The sequence below is a fragment of the Anastrepha obliqua genome, chromosome 6 (genome assembly GCF_027943255.1).
Source record: "Anastrepha obliqua isolate idAnaObli1 chromosome 6, idAnaObli1_1.0, whole genome shotgun sequence".
NCBI lineage: Eukaryota > Metazoa > Arthropoda > Insecta > Diptera > Tephritidae > Anastrepha > Anastrepha obliqua.
In genome coordinates, this window is record NC_072897.1 from 15352664 (window position 1) to 15360460 (window position 7797).

Sequence of the window (7797 nt, forward strand, 5' to 3'; positions counted from 1 at the left end):
AAAAAGCACTAAATTTATTGCGAAGACCAAATGGTTGGCAACACTGCACAACTCGTGCAATGTGACGTCACGCACTTTCTGATGGGCGCAATCTTGTTTCTATCATTCTTGATGCCATTTATATATATAATACTTTATACGCTCCCTTGGAGTGCTCAATGCACTACCCAAGTCACTCCACTATCACCAAGAAGAAGTCTGCAACAAAAAAAAATATATTTCTATTCAAAATTCACACTCTGATGAGACAACCACTAAAAAGTCTACAACAACAATAACAAGGCAAAGACAATAAATAACTACCGCAATATCAACAGTTACAACAACAACCGTGTAACTACCACAACAGCGATCAACTCCACGATTGCATCCCTAACAACAAACACGGAAGTACTATATGCAAATAACTTACATTATATCAACTGTAAAGAGCAGCTTAGTCAAAAAAGAAATCGACAAACTCAATCGCCAATCAAGCAAACAGAAGAGCTTAAGAGCAGTATAATCTTTAGATTGGTAAGATAAACTCTTCCATAAAACTCTTCTGTTTGTGTATAAGAAAGCTACACATAAACCCAAAGCACAAAGTACAACACAGACAACGCTGAAAGAGTGCTGGCTAAGCAATCCAGCCTCTTCAAAGAAGTTTGTTCTCTTAGTGGATGACGATATATTAGAAGAACAAAGCGACAGTGGGACAGTCCCAAATACCAGCCAACAAATTCCACGCATGCAAAAACCTCCACCTACATACATATGTTCAGAATGTCGAAAATGTATGTTTCTAGCTGTTGCGTTGAACTCTATACCAGGTATATTTTACGAAATGAAAGGAAAGGGTGATTTTTTAAGAGCTATAGGAAAGTTTTACAAAAAAAGACACGTAAAATTGAGAGAAATGCATGAAATTTTCACTTAAATATAGTACAGTCCATATAATTTAATGTTTGAAGATTATTTTATGCAAATGTTGACCGCGACTGCGCTTCAAATGGTCCATCCGCTTAGTCAAATTTTGGCATACTCTTTACAGGGTTTCGGCAGGTATCTCACATATAAATGTTTTAATGTTGTCTTCCAATGCGTTAATTGAAGCAAGCTTGTCTGAATAGACATGAGCTTTAACATAGCTCCACAAAAAATAATCTAAAGGCGTTATATCGCTCGATCTGGGTGGCCAATTGACAGGTCCCGAACGTGAATTAAAATGTTCACCGAACTCGCCTCTCAACAAGTCCATTGTTACGCGTGGCATGTGACACCGTCTTGCTGAAACTACATGTCATGCAAGTCAAGATCTTGCATTTTGGGCAAAAAAAGTTGGATATCATTTCACGGTAGCGCTCACCATTCACAGTTACGTAACGATTCGCAGCATCTTTGAAGAAGTACGGTCCAATGATACCTCCAGCCCATAAAGCGCACCAAACTGTGACCTTTTCTGGATGCTTTGGTAGCTCTTGCAATTCTTCTGGCTGATTGATTTTCACTCCAAAATAGACAATTCTGCTTATTTACGTACCCATTGATCCAAAAACAGCTTAAAAATCAGCCTTTACTTAGCAAAAACGAAAAAAAATTACAAGCAAAAGAGTCTTTACACAATAAAAAAATGATAGAATTACTTAAACAAAAGGGAACAAAATAACAAACGCTTAGACCAAAAGATGAACGAGAGATTAAAGTATTACTACGCAATATGCACTATTCAACTGACACGGAAGATATTAAACAAGAGCTAACAAACATTCATAATATACGAATAATAAACCCCGAACGCAAAAACCCATCGCTTTCCCTTTTTTGACTTGATTACAAGCAAAAGAGTCTTTACACTATAAAAAAAATGATAGAATTACTTAAACAAAAGGGAACAAAATAACAAACGCTTAGACCAAAAGATGAACGAGAGTTTAAAGTATTACTACTCAATATGCACTATTCAACTGACACAGAAGATATTAAACAAGAGCTAACAAACATTCATAATATACAAATAATAAACCCAGAACGCAAAAACCCACCGCTTTCCCTTTTTTGACTTGAGTTAAAAACAAAGGATAATAACAAAGAAATATATAGTATAACTAATCGTCTACATTGCAAAATTAGTTTTGAACCACCCCGGCAAAAAAGAATAGTACCACAATGTAGAAACTGCCAAAGATACGGTCATATGAAAAATTATTGACAAATGAACCCTGAATGCGTAAAATGTGCAGGCAAACACAAAACAATAATGTGTACAATTAACGACAATAATAAAAAAACATAATTGCGGTGAAAATCACACAGCAAACTACCGTGGATGTGTGATTTATAAAGCATTGCAAGTCCAGAGATATCCGCCACTACGCAAAAAAATATACAAAATAAAAAAGAACAAATGAATAGTGAGATAATTGAAACAAACGCAAATACAAATCAAGTAGTGCAAGGCACAAAATACGCCCAGGCAGCAACAATCAACACAACACCAAAAGAACCGAATCAAACCAAAAATAACATCGAACATGACGATATGATCGAACTAAAAGTAATAATGAAACAATTAATAACCCAAATGACAACTATGACGAACATATTAACAATGCTCGTTAACAAACTAAGTGAACGAAAGAAATAAAATGAATTCAGCATTCCATATCCGAATGGACTTGATCGCCACGTTCTAACACTCAAATCATTTTTAATAAATAAATCAATCAATATAATGTTGATCTCGGAGGCTCATGTCACTGGCAAAACTTTTGTTAACATACCGAACTATAATATACATTACACAAATGAATCCTACAACAAAGCACACGGTGGGACAGCAATTATTGTCAAAAGAAATATTAAATACATTGAACTGTAGGTATACAGAGAAACGAATATCCAAGCAACCACAATTGCCATAGAAGACACAAAAGTCTTCTGCAGTCTATTCTCCCCCCAAATACAGGGTGGGCCATATAGCGTTTGCTTTTTGAACCAGCTATTTTTTTGAGAATGGTACCACAAATGACATGTCAAATGTGTTCATAATTTACTTAAAGGTTTGACATTTACGAAATGGGACGCTATACGCTTGCGGTTTTTGGTCTGGCGGCATCATCGTTCCATTTTTTTCGAAAATGAGCGAGGAGCCGCGGTTACAGTAAATGGCGAACGTTACCGTGACATGCTCAACGAGTTTTTGTTTCCAAAGATTGAAGAGGATGACATGGACGACATTTGGTTTCAACAGGACGGTGCAACTTGTCACACTGCCAAAGTTACACCCGAACTTTTGGCTACCGTTTTTGAAAACCGAATAATCAGCCGAAATTCTGATATCAGTTGGCCGCCTCGGAGCTGTGATTTAAGCCCGTTGGACTATGTTTTGTGAGGAACCGTTAAGGACAAATGCTATGCGAACCATCCAGAGACGATTGATACTTTAAAACACGAAATCGAAGTTGCCATTCATAAAATTGGAGCCCAAACAATCGAAAATGTGCTTAAAAATTGGGTTGATCGAATGGCCTACTGTAAAGCCAGTCGTGGCAGTCATTTGAACGATATTATTTTGCATTCATAAATGACAATGTTCAATCTTCAAAATAAAAAAAAAAGTTTGAAAAAATATTGATTAGTTTTTTTTTTATAGCCGATTCAAAAAGCAAATTTTACATGGCCCACCCTTTATAACAACACAAAAGATCAATACCTGCATTATCTAAAATCGCTAGGAAATCGTTACTTAACTGGAGGAGACTACAATGCCGAAAACATGCATTTTGTCATTTGGCCAAGATTAACAAATAAAAAAGGGAAGCAATTAATTGAAGCCATTAGAAAACACAATAGGACTTAATTGACTTCTGCATCATTAAAAATATATCGTATGGAAGTCTGAAAATAAAATCATGTTTAGAGCTGTCCTCAGACCATTCACCACTAATAATGACCATGTCAAACTACCAGGCATCCAGGAAATGAAACAAAATTTAATAAGATGACAAATGAGCTAAAAGTATTACTTACAAAACACAAGGAGAGTAAACTTTGAAATTATATGGCAAACCTGCATAAAGCAACAAAATATATTAATGGCGCAGTAATACATAAACCTCCTATCAAAACAGAAACAGGCACTTGGGTAAAAATAAGCAAAGAAAAAACCCGATACACTTGCCAAACATTTCCTGGAGACATTTACAAGCGAAATGGATAATCAAAACATTAACATTAAATCTGATAACATGATAAATGTTCCACAAACCAAATCAAGAAAGACCACCATAAGCGAAATTAAAAATCAAAAAATAAAGCTAAACGATAAAAAATCTTCAGGATATGACCTAATAAATGGAAAACTTTTAAAAGGGTTACCAGAAATAGCATTGCAATTCATAAGAAATATATTTAATTGCATGTTAGAGACTATATACTTCTCATGACTATGGAAAATTGCTCAAATTACCGCCATATCTAAACCAGGAAAAGATGCCACCAAAACTGCCTCAAATCGGCCCATCAGTTTATTGCCAATACTTTCAAAAGTGTTCCGAAGAATGTTGCTCGACCGATTATGACTAATTTTGACAGCAAAAAAAGTGATACCAAGCCATTAATTCGGATTTAGACGGCAGCACTCAACAGTCCAACAAATCCAGAGGGTTGTCAACAAAATACTTAACGATATGAATGACAAAAAATATTGTGTGTTTGGAATAAAAGACTTTTGCATAAGCTCAAAACGACTATGAACTTTGAAGAGCTACATAACTGATAGAAAATTTTATATTAGATGTGAAGACGAATATTCCGATATCCTACCAATGACAGCTGGAGTACCGCAAGGCAGTGCACTAGGACCTTTTTTATGTCTAATATACACCGCAGATGTGTCAACTCCGACAACACATAATGCAACAATAGCAACGTTTGCGGATGATATTGTATTAATGGCATCAAACACTTACGAAAACCTGGCGGCCTTCACTCTTCAAAAATTATTAAACAATGCAGTTAACTGGTTTGACGAATGGAATATAGAAGTTATTAAAGACAAAACTATACAAGTTATATATACAAACAAAAAGACTTTAATTATAATCTTATTTTAAAAATTAACAAAATAAAAATCTGCCCAGCAGCAAAATATCTTGGAATAACTATTGACGGAAAACTAAAAATGCAACAGCATATCATTAACAAAAGAAATGAAATTAAATTAGTTATTCGACCGGTCATCAAAACTATCACTTTATAATAGAGTGATTATACAGGGTGAACGGTATGAAGTGTTACCTATTCAAAACACCATAACTTTTTTGTGTGAAATTAGTTTTTATTGATTTCAAAGACAAAATTGTTCAAAAATTATTACAATTTTAACATACACACACTTTAGCTCGATATGACCACCTTTTGCCTTGACGGTTAAAAAATGAGTTGCATTCTGCACGAATGTGATGTTGAGGTATTTTGGCCGATTCTCGTATATTAGCTTTTTTCATCAGAAAACACAATGTTAGGAAATTCGCCACGTTCGTGCAAGCGCGACAACTCCTTTGCTGGGGTGAAAGATCGGGTGCTTTTTGGAACTTGTTAGCCTTGACCTTGAGCTCAATTTTCAATATGCGTCAGATGCTGTCTTGCGATATTTTGAGTTCTTTGGCCATTTTTCTTCCACTTCGACGTGGATTTCGTTCCAGTCGAGCCTTCACTTTCCGAACCATTTCTAGCGTTGTTGCGGTTATTTTTGGTCCACCTCCATAGCGTTTTGCTATGCTACTAGTATCATTATAACGTTCTATAGTGCGATACAAAAACATTTTATTTACTTTGAGGTCACCGAGCTCACGAACAATGGCTGGTTGTCATTTTCCCAATCACACTAGAAATCAACAAAACTGAGACGCAAATGCTTTTGATGGCTTATAAACAATATATTGAATTGAATATATTGAGGAGTGAAGACCACTTTGGTTTTCTTCCAGCTAGCAGGAACGTGGTTTAGCGAGATGCACGCCAAGAAGATCTTTTGAAGAATGGGAACCACCACGGTTTTAGTCTTCTGAAGCATTACTGGCATGATACCATCGATACCTGGAGATTTGAAAGGGAAAAAGCTCTCGATTGCCCAATTTATTCTGTTGATGGACAGGACAGGTGTCAGGGACATCGCAGGTAACCCCTCTTGCCGGTTCGCGTCTTCGTTACAGACTGGAGAAATAGAGTTTGCGGGAAATGGGCACCAATATGGATTTTTAAGGATTCGCCTGCAGATTGAGCCCACTCCCCTTTCTCTCTTTCGACAAGAGTTTTACAGGAGTGGTCCTTGGATAGGATCCTGCTGAGTCTGTCTGGGTCTTTCACGGATTCGATGATTCTCCATCGCATCTCTAATGGCTTTCTTATACTCTTTCAAAATTCCCCGGTAATCTTGAAAGTTCCTTGTATGGTGACATTTGTTGAAGACTCTCCTAACCTTCTCTTTCAAATCGATCAGCGTCTTGCTCCACCAGTGAGGAAAGTCTTGCTAAAGGATACTGGACAGGCCCCTTTGAAGGCAGTCTGATAGGACCTCTCAAATGTCTAACTTGCATATCCAGATGTTCCCTAGTGGTAGTCAAAAACTTACTGTTGTTCAGGTTCTTGCAGAAAACCCTGTGGAAAAGAGACCAGTCAGTTCGTTTAGGGTTTCTACGGGGTAGCAAGGTCTCCCGAATCAAATTGATTTCGAAGAGGATCATCCTGTGGTCCGAAAAAGAGTTCCTCCGGGAGAGCGTCCAATTTTCAACCCTAACAGCAGATGAGTTTGTCGAAAGAAAGGTAATAAGAACTTCCTCTCAACCTCTTGATGTTTCCGATGCCAGGAAAACAAAAGTTGGGGAGGTGCCCTTGTTCCAGATAAATAAATTACGGCTTAGTATAGAGTCAAATAGAGACTCACCCCGTTCATTGATCTCGCTGCTGCCCCAAATTGTGTGTCTGGCATTCGCGTAGCATCCAATCAGGATGTTCTCTTTCTTGGGCTGGAGAGTATCCACTAAATGTTGCAACTCCTCTGGAGGCGCCGATCTGTCATGGGCCATGTAGGCAGACACCAAGCAGAAGCAACTGCCACTGGATGGTTCCACCCTGACCATAGTCGCATCCGGTGAACTGAAATAAAATAGCACAAAGGCATTAATTGTGTTCCTAACAAGGATGCAGGCCCCAGGCTTACCATCAGTTTGGACACAAAAAAGGTCATAGGATCTGTCCAGCAGCCCCATGATTTTTTACTGGCAGATCTAAGGCTCCTGTATCAGGCAGACATCGATGTCCTCCTCACGTAGGGTGACTCGTAGGTTATCGGTGGCTAGTTTAGAATGACGAAGGTTAATTTGAACTACTTTAAACAAACAGTTGAAAAGTGTTACTTACCTTTACGACTGCTCCCCCTGTACAGAATCTGCATCCATCCCAGATAACCGCAGAACGTCGAGCAGTTTCTTGGTGTCATCCCTCAATTTCTCCAAGTCTTAGTCCAGGGCAACAGAGGCGGGGAAGATCTTCACTTTGGCCAAAGCGAAGTTTGAACTGCTGATTTCCGAGTGCCTCCAGCGACTCGTTGTTAATCAGCAGTAATACGGCGGAGCTATTCTGCTGAGGTTCTTCTACTTTAATGACAGACCAGTCATCCATACTTTTCAAGTGAACGGACGTGTTTATAAATCGCTCTGCGAAATAACTACCAAATCCGGGTAAAAGATCCGCATATTTGATAAATTAACGAGATAGTGACTCTAAATATCAAAAGTGCCAAACTAATTCGCT

At 37.8% G+C, this 7797-nt stretch overlaps 1 long non-coding RNA gene across 1 annotated transcript; it reads right to left on the minus strand.

Moving 5' to 3' along the window:
* Window positions 1-5431: 5431 nt before the first annotated feature.
* LOC129249914 (uncharacterized) lies at window positions 5432-7766 on the minus strand. Its single transcript, XR_008582745.1, has 3 exons — window positions 7405-7766; window positions 7205-7339; window positions 5432-7140 (listed from the first exon to the last, which is right to left on the minus strand). It is a non-coding gene; the product is annotated as an uncharacterized LOC129249914 (long non-coding RNA).
* Between the last annotated feature and the right edge of the window lie 31 nt (window positions 7767-7797).